Raw genomic sequence first — 17,010 nt, 5'->3', positions numbered from 1 at the left:
ATGGATGGTTGGGAAGATGATTGTGGGCCCGATGTTTTGTGCTTTGAGAATCTAGACTCTCTCTTTTGTGGCTAATAAAAACGTTGAAATTGATAGTATGCGATTTGAGGGCTGAGAACTGTATTTTCTCTTCTGTCCAGGTGTATAAATCACAAATGACTGCAGGGTAACCCTGAAGTCTTTGAGCATATGGAGAGATGCACCCATCTTTTCTGCAAACAATTTGGTGCCTTCAAAGGGAAGGTCCTACAAAGGTCATCTGTATTTTCTTGGGGAAGCCAAATAAATGTAGCTACGGGGCTTGTTGCATCACAATTGCTGTGGAGATGGATTGTGCCACGGTAACATCTGTGTCAAGTGCTGACTGAAGTGTCGTCTTGGCCACTTCAGTTGTCCTTCATTGATAACGGCCCTAAACTGATCTGCGTGATTCTGAAACTGATCAATAAACAAACTGATTTTGGAATAACTGAAGTAGTTGTATTTTGCTGTTAGTGCTCGGTAATTTGCAATGGGGAATTATAGTATAGCTGAAGAATAAGCATGGCTGAAGATTAAGAATAAATAGGGATTGGAAACACCTCAGCCTATCATATAGGGTGGACTTCGCCTGGTTTTGACAACCTCTGGAGTTCCCTGCGTCCATAGGAATAGAATTAGGGGGTGGACCGGAGAAAAGAAATTCCGTATCTTTGGCTGGGATGTAATATTTCTTATTGGCTTGTTTACAGGCTGGCACAACCGATACAGGTGTCTGCCGTAAAAGCTTGGTGGGCTCCAACAGAGCCTCACTGAAGGGGAGGGCTACTCTGGATGAGACAGAAGAGTACAAAATGTCTATCAGTTTAGTGTGATTCTTTTACTTCCTCTAGAGATAACTGCAGAGTGTCTACCACCCTCTTAAGCTAGGTCTTGAAAGAGTTTAAAGTTGTCTATTATAGAGACCGTGCAGGGAGCATCACTGCTTCATCTGGTGAAGAGGACAAGATGTTGGTCAGGGGTGTGACCTCTTCATCAAGGTTGGCCTCCTGTTCCTCTCATCTATTTGGGAAGTTCAGAACTCTGGATGCAGAGGCAGATGGAGGGTGCCTCATTGATTTATGGTGGGACACGCTAGATGTTTGGGAGGAATGATGTCTATATGCCTCTCATGGGTCCCAGGAAGGCCACTGGAACGGCAGGATGGGTCCCGGTGGATATTATGGCTGTGAAGGCCCAGATTAGTAATGGGCACTATAAGGTGCATGGAAAGAGCAATGAGAACCTCCTCCTGTTTGCTGATTCTCCACTGGAGAATTGAGGTGCATGGCATAATACCTATAGAGACTCTAGAGTCTGGGGCAGAGTCAGTACCAAAGCCCCAGTACCGAGCAGTGGAGACTCAGGTACATCAGATACTGTAAGGTCTTTTGAGTATCTGAATTCCTGTGGTGAAGTGGAGGGCAGTATCAGTGGTGGCTGTCAGTGCTGAGACAATGGTATTGATAGGGTCAACGACAAAAGCCAGCCTAAGCACTCTGATGTTGTTTGGCATACTACTGATGGTATGGATCAGCAAAAGGAGGGACAGCACGTGTGCGGGGCCAAATGGACATTGCTTCCAAAGTTCTCCAATCAGCAGCGCAGGGACACAAGCACACCTAAAGTTGGGTACCCATAGGGATACTACTCAAAGAAGAAAGGAAAGTTAAGAGGTGAACTCACACTATCCTGCTCTGGGGAAGACCATATTCTAGACCTGGAAGAGCAAAGTTCAGGAACCAGTAACAAGGCAATATCATTACTTCATCCAAAGCAAACTCCAAATACACAGGCACAAATCTAGCAAGACAATGTAGGACAGCTCTTCCCTTATCAAAGACTTTCTTATGAAACTTTTGGATTTCAGTAATATGCAGAGGTTTTTTTTGACTACTGCATATCCTGTTCATGGGCTATGCTGCCACATGCTGTTGAGGTTTCTTATCTGAGACATGCTTCTTTCCTACCTTCCTGGCAAGAAAAGAAAGCAGTACCAAAGCTTGAGAGAAAGATGGTACCATCTAGTCAGAAGTCAGAACTGACGCTCTCTCTAGAAAGTGGCACTGGCTGTGTCACCAAGCTATTGCCTGGTGAGTCAGGATGATCTGACTACCATAGAAAGGGCAGTAAGAAAAAACAGAGAGAATGTAGCAGAGTTCTTTAAGAAGGGTGTATTAGTAGTTTATCATCATCTGCAACCTAGATCTTTAGTCTCATTTCCTCGCAAGTTCTTTTACCTCTCAGGCAAGTCCAAAGTTTACTAAGGAAGCAGGCCCCACCCAGCCTGTGACAAATTCAATATCTTTTTCCCCCAACGTGAAGCCCTCTCCCCGCTGCTCCTTTCTGGAGCTGTTTTCCCTCCCTTTGATGCTCTTTCAGCACACCAGTCTTCTTGAGTGCATATCCTGTGTCTCTTCCTCCCTGCCGAATGAACTGGTTTATATAGGCCCCAGAGCCCTCCCAGCAATCTCAGAGAATTGGTTATTTGGAGTCAGCTGCTTTGATTCCCTGCACCAATGCAACAGTTCACTTTGTCGTAGACTGAGCTGCAAAACCAGGAAGGCTCAATCACAAAAGGGATCTTGAATATATAGAGGTCCTGGATTGAACAGAATGGCTCAAGGCTAAATCAGACTTTTTTGAAATATAATTTAATCCAACAGGCACTCATTCCTTTAGAGGTCCCAAATGAACAGAAACGTGGTCAAACTACTTCATTTTTAAAATCTTCTACAGAAGACAAAACAGCTTCAAGCACTGCTCACTAACACTTTGGGCCCAAGAATGGAAGCTTATACAGACAGAAAAATGCCTCAAGGAATGGCCCTCAGTGAAGTAAACAAAGCAGTGAGTGGGCAGGTCTACTGCAGACATTTGAATTAAACAATGCACAATGGTTGAAGCCTGACATCTGTCAGTCTTAACAATAGCTCACACAATACACAGTCAGGTGTTCTGTCCTAGATCTCCATCAGTGGGGATTTTTAAGAGCAGGTTGGACAAACACTTGTTAGGAATGGTCTAGATCAGGGGTAGGCAACCTTTGGCACGCTGATTTTCAATGGCACTCATAGTGTCCAGGTCCTGGCCACCATACTGGGGGGCATCTGTGTTTTAATTTAATTTTAAATGAGGCTTCTTAAAACATGTTAAAAATCTTATTTGCCTTACATATAACAGTAGTTTAATTATATATTATAGACTTATAGAAAGAGACCTTCTAAAAACGTTAAAATGTATTACTGGCATGGGAAACCTTAAATTAGAGTGAATAAATTAAGACTTGGAACACCACTTCTGAAAGGTTGCCGACCCCTGGTCTAGATAATACTTAGTCCTGCCTTGAGTGCTGGGGACTGGACCAGATGACCTCTTGAGGTCCTTTCCAGTTCTATGAAATCAGATCACAGAAAATCTCCCCAAGAGAAATTTCAAATGATAAAGAACAGATCTAATTTAAAATAATCCAACGTCATAACAATCTTATCCAGGACAAATCATTACCATGTGAGACTTCTACACAAGGTTGCCAACCCTCCTGGATTGGCCTCAATCTCCCAATAGGTGTCGCAGCAGGGGTAAGGCAAGCTCGCTACCCAGGGTGACCAGATGTCCTGATTTTATAGGGACAGTCCCAATTTTTGGGTCTTTTCTTATATAGGCTCCTATTACCCCCCACCGCATCCCAATTTTTCACATTTGCTGTTTGATCACCTTATCCCTACCCATCGTGGCTCCGTGGGGCTCCCGGAAGCAGCCAGAATGTCTAGCTTCTAGGCACAGAGGATCTCTGCGTGCTGCTCCTGCTCCAAGCACCGACTCCGCAGCTGCCATTGACCAGGAACCGCAGAAAATGGGAGCTATGGGGGCAGTGCCTGCAAGCAAGGGCAGCATGCAGAGCCGCCTGGCTGACATTGAGCCGAGGCGGTGCAGGGACATGCCGCCACTTCTGGGAGCTGCCTGAGAGAAGCATTACTCAGCCAGAGTTCGCACCATCTCCCATACTCCAAACCCCTGCCTCAACCCTGAGTCCCCTCCCATACCCAAACTCCCTCCTAGAGCCCACACCCCAAACCATCTCCCACAAGCCAACCCTCTGCCCCAGCTCGGAGCCCCCAACCCCAAGCCCAGAGGCTGCACCCCAACCCCCTGCCACAGCCTGGTGAAAGTGAGTGGTGAGCGTGGGGAAAGTGAGCAACAGAGTGGGGCAGGCTGTCTTATGAGGCCATCTCCACAAGCCTTGGCATGGGGGTGTGATGGGGAAGGGCATTTGCAGATGTCTTTGTGGTGGTTCTGGGTGATGCAGTTGACTATAAGCAGCTCAACTTTGGCTGCCTAAGTTATGCAATTTTGGAACCATCGCAGCCCCGCATTAGCAAGGCACAAATGTAGCTTTTAATACCTTCGTATCCCCTATGCCTCCCCCAACTGGGGTGGGGGTTTCGTGCTATTTCAATAAGATATGCAGCACAAAAATCTCAATGTTTTATAGCATTCTGCTGACCACATTAAAATGTGAAAAAAATGCTATATAATTTATACAACATCTTAATGCCATTCAAATCTTTTCAGTTATAGAATTAGGTTAGGTATAATTAGGGTTGAAATAAAGAACTTTCAACAATACTATTAAGCTTTAAGTTTAAAATAAAATATATCCCTTTCTAAATCTTCCAATCTACCTTAAATAAAAATCATTGCCTTCTCATTACATAAGCCAATCTAGCTTGAACTAAGAACTCCCAAAACATTAGCAGTAGCATAAATCAAAACCATTCTCTGTATACACACTACTCAGTACAGCAGTGTAATTAAACTTCTGTGTTCTGCCTTTACTTCTGTCAGTAACTTAACCTCACAGCTTTTGTTTATTACTTTCATAACAGAACTTTAAGACATTTAACACTTAAGAAAACATCTAACATACAGGCTGTTTTTTCTGAAAACTAATCAGACTCTTGAGTACTTACAACAGGAGCCGGTCAATCCTTGGTCCATCACTTTTTTGAAGGACAATGGGAGGCCTATACACTTTCATTGACCCTACAAGCTGTACAATTATTCTCTTCTTATGTGGTTCTTGTCCTCTTTATAAATACTTGTATGCAGTGGTGATGATTTCCAAGCTATTTATAGCCCTTAACTCAATCAGTTCTCCATAGACACGATACAAGATACTGCTCCCAGTGTCTGACTCAGAGGCCTCACAATATATTATTTATCACAGCTAGACTAGGAGGTACAATATTATAAACACAACATGACTAGCATGCAAAGGCATGATATGAACTAATGTTCTGTATTAAAACAGAAGTTATAATGCTTATCTGTTCTTAAGTCATTTAATAAATACAGACCTCCGTTTGAGAAAATTCATTCAATATTGAATAACCAAAACCAATCAAATTTACTCAAATTTTTACATTTCTTTCCTACATCCTCTATTGTGTTAATCCAGGGTTTCTCAAACAGGGGTCGCCGCTTGTGTAGGATGGGCCGGGCCGGCGTGTTTACTTGCCCTGTCTGCAGGTCTGGCCGATGGTGGCTCCCACTGGCCGCGGATCGCTGCTCCAGGCCAATGGGAGCTGCTGGAAGTGGCGGCCAGTAAGTCCCTCAGCCCGCGCCACTTCCAGCAGCTCCCATTGGCCCGGAGCAGACAGTGGGAGCCATGATCGGCCGGACCTGCGGACGGGGCAGGTAAACACACCGGCCCAGGCTGCCAGGGGCTTTCCCTACACAAGCAGCGACCTCTGTTTGAGAAACCCTGTGTTAATCCCTCCATATACTGACTACCATTCCACCCCATGACAAAATGGGGGTGGGGTGGGGATTCATATTTGATAATCTAACTGTTTTTATCAAAACAAATTGGCTATAATATGTTGGAAAAACTGCAGTACTATATTTCCTTTATTATGCTTTGAGGCTTATCTTTTGATCACATATAAATGAACACTGTTTAGAATAATTGCACCTTTTGCCTTCAGTTTTGCTTAGTCATTCTGTCTAATGCTGGGGACACAATCTAACTGTTATATGCTAATGTTTTAGAAAACCTTCAATAAATAAAATGAAGATTGCATTAGCAAATTTGAAGAGCAAGATGTCAAATGGCCAAAGTATTTAAATATTGATCTGACTGCATGATGTGTACCTACAGCCTTATAAAATAACTCATGTAAAATGTTTTGAATTGCATGTTTGGTGCCAGTGACTTTATAGATTATTACATAATTAAATGTGCAATAAATAATTTAGGTACAGATCCATGAGACCAGCAGTATTCAAATACCCAGTTTAAAGTAAAAGAATTTAAAAGCATTTGAGCCTTGAGAGGATGAGATTATAAATCTATTATACACCAAAGAGAAAATATTCAGTATACATATGTAATTAAAATTCTTTAAGAGATTTTATTTTGTAGCTCATCCAAATGCTTCACATTACTGAGATACGTTCTTTCACCGTGAACAGTTTTAGTCTCAGTCACTAATGGCCCAATCTTGCCAAGTGTTATAGCATCCTCAGTTTGTGAGCGCTATAATGTAATTGAAATAAATAGACTCCACAAGATCAACAAATACTGGATATAGAAGACATTATGAAATTAAAATGACTAAAAAAAATTTCTTAAAAATGCAGATTCTCACTAAAAGCTAATGCTAAGAATTTTTTTCAGAAAAATCTTTGTACTGATTACATTCTAGAGAGAAAATTGATGCAGGATTGTGAGAATCTCTTGTTCTCTCCTATATCTGTTAATTCTGTCCTTTCAAATAAATGCAAAGAAAGGCTGAATAGCTGCCTGACTAGAGATAACATCTTCACTAGTTCTGCTATGGAATTCAATAGGTAAAATGTTGGTTGCTGCAGCCCAATGTATTATAAAGGCACAAAAAGGAATCTTAATACTCCTAACTGAAGTGAACAGCCAGTATTACAAAGTACACCTATGATTAATCAAAAAAAATATAACTAGATTTACTAAAGATTTGAGAGAGAAACCCTCATTATTTGTGGACAGGAAGTCCATCTGAGACATTTATACAGCTCTTGCTTGAAAATTCTTGAATCTGCCATGCCTCTATCAGGGGGCGGGAAAGTAACAAAGGACTTACGTATGCAGGACAACTGGGATCCTGGACAAGGTGGTGGTGGTGGGGGCCTCTGGGCTCCTGGAAGGGGCAGGGCCTCAGGCGGAAGGGGCAGGGCTGGGGCTAGACTCCCCCAGCTAGCCCTTCAGAGCTGCCCAGGGCTCTGGCAGTGACTTAAAGGGCCCAGAGCTCTGGCTGATGCTGCTGCAGTAGCAGCAGCTGGGAGCCCCAAGGCTTCAGTGGTGATTTAAAGGGCCGGGGGCTCCAGCTGCTCCCGGGAGTCCCGGGCCCTTTTGAATCATCGAGCCCTGGGGTAGCTGCCCCTTCCTTCCCCCTGTTGGCAGTCCTGCCGGTAAAGTGCTTACAGAGCTGTCATACAGCGCTCTAATGTCAGTTGTATACTGGCCTGTACCAGCAGCCACTTTCCTACCAGTATGCCATACCGGCCTACTTTCACCTCTACGTCTATCTCAAATACATATAATTAACCAGCAGTGGAATTCAGCTCTCTCTGGGGTAAGGAGCAGCAATAGCTCATAGTATCATTACATAGCAGTTGAAGACCATTTGAATTATACTAGATCAGATTAAAACACAAACTCTAGGGTGAATTTAGGTAGGCAAAATTTCACTATCTGAACAGGCCAGCCCACTGGAACTAGCAAACTTACTCTTCTGCAAACTTACTATGTGCTCTTTAATGACCACAAGTGGTAGAAAACCTTTGTTAAACTGTCCATCCAAATAGTGGCACTGCAGATTGGGAGGGAGGTTTTAGAGAGGCTGGAAGTGCTGGACATTTGTAAGTCTGGTCTATGCCTAAAAGTTTATGTCAACCTAGCTCCGTCACTCAGGGGTGTAAAAAGTCACACTCGAGGGATGTAGTTAAGCCAACTTAAGCCCTGGTAAAGAAACTGCTAAATTGATGGAAGAATTCTCTTGGGCGGGGTGTGTGTGTGTGTGTGGATTTACTACAGTAGCAGAAAAACCCCTTCTGTCAGTGTAGCAAGTGTCTACACTACAAGTGCTGAGGTGTACATATCTTGATACATTCAAAATGCACATAGAACATCTTTCTTAAATGTTCATTGTTCCCTCATTATACAAGAGACTTTTCCTGAATATTTTGGTGGCTTTTTATTATGACAAAAAAGTCTGTGGGAATTTAAAAGATGTTAACACAAACAACTTTAAACTTGAGGTGTACAGTTAACTGAATTATATTCAGTTTAAAGAATGTATTTACTTAGGAAAAACTGGAGAAGAGTTTATAATTACACAAATTCTAGTAAAATAGTTCACAAAATTACTAGCTTTAAAAACTATCTTGAAATAATTGAAAAAGCAAGCGTGGGTTTAGCCTTCTGATTCAATGAGTGGACTCTTCTTGGACATAAGTTTTGAGTTGACCACCCACAGCAGCCCCTCATCCAAGTTCAGTGTGGAGGGAAAGGGCTGGAGAGTGAGCCCACTGGCATTGCAACCTGGCGCACAGGTAACACAGCACTACTCAGGTTTGACTCGGCTGCCCTCTATCATGATGGAGGGGCAGCTGGGTCAAATTTGAGTGATGGAATTGGAACCCAGCATAAGGGATCACAGTGCCACTCAGCTCTGGTACCTTTAGTTTCATGATTTCTGTGGGTAAAGCTGAATCCCTGAACCCACACTAAAACAGCCCCTGTGGAAAAGTGACTAAAATGCAATGCTTTTCCAGCCCTTTTTGCTACAAATAGTAAAGCCACCAGCATATAAATACACATTGAAAGTTCTTTTAAAGAAAAAAGCCCATAATACATGAAACTTGAAAATGGAAACAAATTAGACACAAACAAGAAGAGTACAATAAATAGAATTTAAATTCTCTTCTAGTTTAACTAGAACTCTATTTGAATATTCTTTATGCTACTATCTTTCTCAGAAAGATTTTTAAGTCTTAGGGGAAAAGTGTTGGATTGTATTGAATACAACTTAAATCTCTATTATGTCTCTTTTAAATTTGGCTTGGTACTATACATTTCAATTAATTACAGTTTTTTGAAAGATGACGATAAGAAAAAGACGGTTACTCACCTTTGTAACTGTTGTTCTTCGAGATGTGTTGCTCATATCCATTCCAGTTAGGTGTGCGCGCCGCGCGTGCACATTCGTCGGAAACTTTTTACCCTAGCAACTCCAGTGGACCGGCAGGTCGCCCCCTAGAGTGGCGCCGCCATGGCGCTCAATATATACCCCTGCCGGCCCACCCGCTCCTCAGTTCCTTCTTGCCGGCTACTCCGACAGTGGGGAAGGAGGGCGGGTGTGGAATGGATATGAGCAACACATCTCGAAGAACAACAGTTACAAAAGGTGAGTAACGGTCTTTTCTTCTTCGAGTGATTGCTTATATCCATTCCAGTTAGGTGAATCCCAAGCCTTACTTAGGCAGTGGGGTCGGAGTGAGAAGTCACGGCATGGAGCACTGCAGAGCCGAAGGCCGCGTCGTCTCTGGACTGCTGGACCAGGACGTAATGGGAAGCGAAGGTGTGGATGGAGGACCAGGTCGCCGCCCTACAGATTTCCTGGATGGGCACACAGGCGAGGAAAGCCAGCAATGACGCCTGCGCCCCGGTAGAGTGCACAGTCACGCGGCCCGTAGGGGTGTGAGCCGAGTCATAACAGGTTCTGATACAGGACATTACCCACGAGGATATCCTCTGTGAGGAAATGGGAAGCCCCTTGACTCGGTCTGCTACTGCCACGAAGAGCTGGGGGGATTTGCGGAACGGTTTGGTCCTCTCCACATAAAACGCGAGTGCCCGACGGACATCAAGCGAGTGGAGTTGTTGCTCCCTGCGGGACGAATGGGGCTTTGGGAAAAAGACAGGGAGGAAGATCTGCTGGTTGACGTGAAAAGCTGAGACCACCTTGGGGAGAAAGGCAGGGTGCGGTCTCAGCTGCACCTTGTCTTTATGGAAGACCGTATACAGGGGATCTACCGTGAGGGCCCGGAGTTCTGATACCCGTCTGGCTGAGGTGATGGCCACCAGGAAAGCAGTCTTCCAGGAGAGATAGAGCAGGGAGCAAGTCGCTAACGGCTCAAAAGGAGGGCCCATGAGCCGAGTCAGAACCACGTTGAGATCCCAGGTAGGTGCAGGGAGTCGAACCTGGGGGTAGAGACGTTCTAGTCCCTTCAGGAATCTAGTCACTGTAGGGTGAGAGAAAACCGAACGGCCATCTCTCCCCGGATGAAAGGTGGAGATAGCCGCCAGGTGAACCCGAAGGGACGATATCGCCAGGCCCTGCTGCTTGAGGGACCAGATGTAGTCTAGAATATTGGCGATAGAAACCTCTACAGGGAGGAAACCCCTCTCCGTGCACCAACAGGAGAAATGCTTCCATTTGGCCGAGTACGTCGCTCTAGTGGAAGGCTTCCTGCTGCTCACGAGTACTTGACACACCGGGGTAGAGCACCGTAATTCCGACCTGGTCAGCCACGCAGGAGCCATGCCGTGAGGTGCAGGGACTGGAGGTCCGGGTGACAGAGCCTGCCGTGGTCCTGGGTGATCAGGTCCAGATGAAGGGGCAGGGGGACTGGGTCGGGTATGGACAGGTCCAGTAACATGGGATACCAATGCTGCCTGGGCCACGCTGGAGCTATCATAATCAAGTGGGCCCTGTCCCTGCGCACCTTCAGAAGGACCTTGTGGACCAGCGGGAATGGAGGGAACGCATAGAACAGGTGGGCCGTCCACGGGATAAGAAAGGCGTCCGCTACCGACCCTGGCTCCCGGCCCTGAAAGGAGCAGAACGTCTGGCATTTCCTGTTCCCCCTGGACGCGAAGAGGTCCACCCGGGGACAACCCCACCTCTGGAAGAGTGAGAGGGCGATGTCCGGGCAAAGGGACCATTCATGTGAAAGGAAGGATCTGCTCAGACGGTCTGCCAGCGTGTTCCGTACTCTGGGGAGGAAGAAAGCCATGAGGTGAATGGAGTGGGCTATACAAAAGTCCCAGAGCCGCAGCGCCTCCTGACATAGGGGAGAGGATCTCGTGCCGCCCTGCTTGTTCACATAGTACATGGTCGTCATGTTGTCGGTGAATAACGCGACACAGCGACCTTGAAGCTGATGGGAGAACGTTTGGCAAGCAAGGCGGACCGCTCTCAACTCCCATATGTTGTGGAGGGCCACTTCCTGAGGGGACCACAGGCCCTGTGTCCTCAGGGCTCCGAGGTGGGCCCTCCAGCCCAGGTCTGAGGCATCCGTTGTTACGGATACCGAGGGTTGGGGCGGATGAAATGGGAGGCCTGCACACACGACGGACTGGTCTAGCCACCACCGGAGGGAATCCAATACCTCCTGGGGGATGGTGATAATCACATCCAGCGAATATCTAGCCGGCCGGTACTGCGCGATGAGCCAAGACTGGAGAGGCCTCATGCGGAGCCGCGCATAACCTGTCACAAATGTGCAGGCCGCCATGTGGCCTAAGAGGGTTAGGCATGTCCTTATAGGGGTCATGGGGGCCACCTGTAGGTGCAGAATGATGTCCGACAGTGACTGGAACATGGGCAATGGCAGCAGGGCCCTGGCCAAGGTATAGTCCAGAATGGCCCCGATGAACTCTATCCTCTGCGTGGGGAACATAGTGGACTTGTCCACGTTGATAATGAGGCCCAAGGTAGCAAAGAGTCCGCTGATCGTGTGGACGTGGTTGCGGACCTGTAGCTCTGATGAGCCTCGAATCAGCCAGTCGTCGAGGTAAGGGAACACGTGAATGCGGCTGCGCCGAAGATGTGCGACAACGACTGCCATGCATTTTGTGAATACCCTCGGGGCCATGGGGAGGCCAAATGGGAGGACCGCAAATTGGTAATGGTGGCAGTCGACCACGAACCGCAGGAAACGTCTGTGTTGCGGCAAAATGGCTATATGAAAATAAGCGTCCTGCATGTCGAGGGCGGCGTACCAGTCTCCAGAGATGGGATAATGGTCCCCGGGGATACCATGCGGAATTTCAACTTCACCATATGTTTGTTGAGTTCCCGCAGGTCGAGAATAGGTCTGAGGCCTCCTTTGGCCTTGGGGATCAGAAAGTAGCGGGAATAAAACCCCTTGCCCTTCTCGTCCTCCGGAACCGCCTCTATGGCTCCTTTGTCGAGGAGCGTCTGCACCTCCTGACGGAGGAATTGCTCGTGAGAGGGGTCCCTGAAGAGGGACGAGGGTGGGGGGCGGGAGGGAGGGTGAGAAGTACATTGCAGACGGTAACCCGTTTGCACAGTGTGTAAGACCCAACGGTTGGATGTTATTTGGGTCCACGCCTGGAGGAAAAACGAAAGGCGGTTGGAAAACGGGGGGGAAGGATCCGCGGGGAAAACTGGTACATCGTCCTCGGGTGCACCTTCAAAACAAAGGTTTGGGCCCAGGTGGAGCTTTGAAGGAGCCCTGATTCTGCCCCCCCTCGTTGCCTGACTGTCTGCGCCTGCCATTTCTGCCACGGCGCCTATTGAGGTCTTGCCGCTGGCGGTACTGGGGATACGGCCGGCGCTGCTGCTGTTGTTGCGGCCAGAAGGGTCTGCGCTGTGTCTCGGGGCGTGTGCATCCCTAGGGAGCGCATGATGACCCGATTGTCCTTTAGGCTTTTCAGCCTGGGGTCCGTCTTCTCCGAAAACAGGCCCTGACCTTCGAACGGGAGGTCCTGGATGGTATATTGGATCTCCGGCGGAAGGCCAGAAACCTGAAGCCAGGAGATGCGGCGCATTGTAACCCCTGAAGCCAGAGTTCGAGCAGCCGAGTCTGCTGCGTCCAAGGATGCCTGCAACCAAGTTCTTGCGACCTTCATGCCCTCGTCAAGAATTGCCGCAAATTCTTGACGCGCATCCTGAGGCAACAGCTCCTTAAACTTATCCGCTGCCACCCAGGAGTTATAGGCGTAGCGGCTAAGGAGGGCTTGCTGGTTGGAGACCCTCAGTTGGAGGGCACCCACTGAGTAGACCTTCCGGCCTAACAGGTCCATAAGCCTCGCCTCCTTGGACTTGGGTGCTGGGGCCTCTTGTCCGTGACGCTCCCTCTCGTTTACCGACTGCACGACGAGGGAGCACGGTGTCGGGTGCACATGGAGGTACTCATAACCTCTGGAGTGAGCCATATATTTACGCTCCACCCCGCGTGCAGCAGGAGGGATGGAGGCCGGCGACTGCCAGATGGTATTGGCATTGGCCTGGATAGTCCTGATAAAAGGCAGGGCGACCCTGGTGGGAGCATCTGCTGAGAGGATGCTCACCACGGGATCTTCGACTTCGGAGACCTCCTCAGCTTGCAAGTTTAAGTTCTGCGCTACACGCCTGAGGAGGTCCTGGTGCGCCCTGAGGTCGAGTGGGGGAGGGCTGGACGATGCTGTGTCCACCACTGCCTCATCGGGAGAGGACGATGAGGAGACCCCTGGTAAAAGAGTGTCCACAGAAGGCTCTGTCTGAACCCATGCCTCTGACTCCGGAGGGAGCTCAGGGTCTTGCTGGTTGGACCTGTCTTTGCCCGCCGGAGAAGGAGGAGGGCGAGATAGCGAAGCCTCTGGCACCCTGCGCTCAGCCGTTGCAGGCTGAGGAGGAATTTGTTGAGGGCCCTGGGCTTGATGGTATGCCCAGGGTGTCCAGAAACCCCACTGCTGCGGTCCCTGATCCTGCGGAGGAGGGTCCTGAAAGAGGGCCGCGGGTCTGTCTGCGTCTATCGCATACACACTGTCTGCCTGCGACGAGACAGACGGCTGCCTGGAAGGCCATGGAGGGGCCGAACATGGCTGGTAGGGTTCTCTTGGTCTCGATGCCAAAGATCTTCTCGGTGCCGGGGACTGGTACCAGGAATCATACCGGTGCCGGGATCGGGACCTGCCTCCAACTCGGTGCTGGGAGGTCGACCGGAACTGGGACCTGCCACCGACACGGTGCAGGGAGGTCGACCAGGGTGCTGATCACCACCGGGAACGGCTCCTAGAATCTCAGTGCCAGTAGCGGCGACTTGATCCAGACTGGTGCCAGGAATAGCGGGACTGTCTGGAGGATGACCGGCGCCGCGAGTGCGACCGGTACCGCCGAGGGGAGCAGTGCCGGGACTGCGAGCGGCGCCTGGAGTGAGAGTGTCCACGGTATCGGGACCTCAACGGCGATCGGTGCCGGCTGGGTGAGTCCGGAGACGGCGCTTGCATCATCGCCGGCTTGCCTCTGGATACGACCCGCACCAGGGGTACTGGGGGTTGAGGCTGGATAGGCTCTGTAAGAGCAATCAGGTCCCGCGCCGAAGCGAAAGTCTCTGGCGTCGACGGGACCAATAGCTCAATCCCAGATCTTACAGGGGAGCTAGGAGGGACCGGACTCGACGGACCTCCAGGGCCCGGAGTCGACGGAATCCCTGCTGGTGGTGCCGCAGCCGAGGTAGGCGCCGGGCGCTCCGCTCGAATTTGCACGGATGGAGTTGCAGACTTCGAAGGCCTTGTCTCGGGTCCCGGTGCCGGGGAAGGTCGGTGCCGGGGTGTCTTTCTGGTGATGGCGCAGTCCGGTGCTGGCGCAGAGGCGGAGCTCTGTGTTGAGGTTACCGGATTAAGTGCCACTTCCATTAGGAGAGTCCTTAATCTTTGGTCCCTCTCCTTTTTTGTCCTAGGCTTAAAAGCCTTGCAAATGCGGCACTTGTCCGAAATGTGCGATTCCCCCAGGCACTTTAGGCAAGCGTCGTGGGGGTTGCTGGTCGGAATCGGCTTTTTACAGGCCGAGCATTGCTTGAACCCCTGCGAAACAAGCATGGGCCCGGTACCGGGAAGGGCTACAGCCCAAACCCGCTAATAACTATACAAATATATACAAACAACAACTATCTACAAGTATGAACTGTAAAGACGAAGGAGAGCTAGGGACGTGGAGGACAGCTATGCCGCGCTCCACAGTTCCAACGATCGACACAGCAGTAAGAAGGAACTGAGGAGCAGGTGGGCCGGCAGGGGTATATATCGAGCGCCATGGCGGCGCCACTCTAGGGGGCGACCTGCCGGCCCACTGGAGTTGCTAGGGTAAAAAGTTTCTGACGAATGTGCACGTGCGGCGCGCACACCTAACTGGAATGGATATGAGCAATCACTCGAAGAAGAACTTCCAAATATTAGAAATAAATATGTCAGGACAAAAAAATGACTCAGAAGAATATGGAGTTATTTAAAATCTCCAGTTAACTGATAGCCAGTAAAAAAATTAATGGAGAACAGAAGTCACAGAACAAGCTTTTATCATCTGTTCATGGTCCTTGACAAACAGCCAATGTTAAATATGGACAAACAGGAAGATCATTTATTTTTAAGACAATTCATTTTGGTTTTAAACATGGAAATTTTAAATAAAGTGATTCCTACATAGATTTAGGAAATTCCACATATTGGGGAGAGTTGTACAAACAAAAATATGATTCTTTAATTTTTATTTCAATTTTTTCTTCATTCTGCATAGCCAGAGTCAATTGTAGATGAACTACAGTTAACTATAGATTATCTACTATCTGTTTCTGTTCACTACTTCATACAAAAGTTGCATGAAAAAAACCAGGACTAGAATTAAATCCATAAGTGTTTTTAAAATTGGTATTTCATAACTAATTACTTGATATTGAAGATTTAACATTTAACTTGTTTCCTAAATTCCACTGAAAAACACTATCTTGGTTTAAGAAAAAAGTTATACAAGGCATACTCCAAACTGGAAATGTTAGTAAATATTATACCCTGTAGTCAGAGGGACTAAAGTATTCTGTCCACAGAACAGGTACTTCACAACTAGGGAAGCAGAGCAAGTTTCCCAATACTAATTTAACAAAAAACAACAATCCCCTAGAGCATGGGGTAGTCAATTATTTTTTATCAAGGTCTAAATTTCTTGGTCAAGGTATACCTATCTCATAGAACTGGAAGGGACCCTGAAATGTCATTGAGTCCAGCCCCCTGCCTTCACTAGCAGGACCAAGTACTGATTTTGCCCCAGATCCCTAGAGTGGCCCCCTCAAGGGCTGAACTCACACCCTGAGTTTAGCAGGCCAATGCTCAAACCACTGAGCTACCCCCATTCCCCCAACCTGGCGTTGCTACTTGCCCATCCCCCTCCAAAATTCCTCCGTGCCCTCAATTGAGCCAAGTAGCAGAGATGGGGAGGGGAGAGAGGAACGGGTATGGCCTGGGATCTGGGCAGCAAAGCAAGGAGTGAATGTATGAGAATACTTTTGAGCTCAGATCCAGGAGGTGAAGCTGTTGGACTGTGATTCAGCTAGTGGATCATAGTCCACGAGCCCAGCAATGACCCTTAGGGGGCTGGGATAGCAGAGGGGCAGCAAGGAGGATCTGGGTAGCCAGAAGAACCAAGGAGACTCTAGAAAGTAGCCCTGAGGAGATGCAGGGAGGCTGAGATGTGGCAAAATACGGTGACTGGAAGTGGACTGGGGAGGAAAAGAGGCTGGTTTGGGGGGGCAGGGCTGGAGAGGGCTCTGGGGACTGGCCCTGAAGGATAGTGGGCAGGAAGGACATGAGGCCAGGGTGGAGGACTCCGGGGATCACTTGGGAGCAGTCAGCATGAGGCCAGAGTGGGGTGGCAGGAGGTATGAGGCTGGTGGGAGGGTGGGTTCCAGGGACCACTTGAAGCACAAGCATGGCTTCAGCCCTATGCGCAGAGGCGACACATGGCTGTGGACAGTGGGAAGGCACAAATGAAAAGTTTGCGGGGGTGGCATGCTTCCCTCCCCCTGCCCTGATTTCTCAAGGCAACCAGCAGCAAGGAGGCAACACTCCCCCTGACAGCAGTACTCTTTGTGTGTCCCTGTAGCCAGGACGTGAGGAAGCAGCAGGTTGAGTTCCTCCTCTTCCTGCCTATATGGGGCTGCTTTGCCCTACCT

At 48.4% G+C, this 17,010-nt stretch overlaps 1 protein-coding gene across 11 annotated transcripts in view; it reads right to left on the bottom strand.

The window, feature by feature from the left end:
* The window catches only part of ENAH (ENAH actin regulator), a 182,279-nt gene that overhangs the window by 44,034 nt on the left and 121,235 nt on the right, over positions 1–17,010 (bottom strand). Inside the window, exon 1 of one of the 11 annotated variants that reach the window (XM_030557412.1) lies at positions 625–630. The exons of the other annotated variants lie outside the window; for them this stretch is intronic. The gene's annotated coding sequence lies outside the window, so the exon portion shown is untranslated. Of the gene's footprint in view, positions 1–624; positions 631–17,010 lie in introns of those variants that run through there. 11 annotated transcript variants of the gene reach the window in all.

The sequence above is a fragment of the Gopherus evgoodei genome, chromosome 3 (assembly GCF_007399415.2).
Source record: "Gopherus evgoodei ecotype Sinaloan lineage chromosome 3, rGopEvg1_v1.p, whole genome shotgun sequence".
Taxonomy (NCBI): Eukaryota; Metazoa; Chordata; order Testudines; family Testudinidae; genus Gopherus; species Gopherus evgoodei.
Note: the sequence above shows the minus strand (reverse complement) of the source record. Positions and strands in the feature narration are given on the sequence as shown.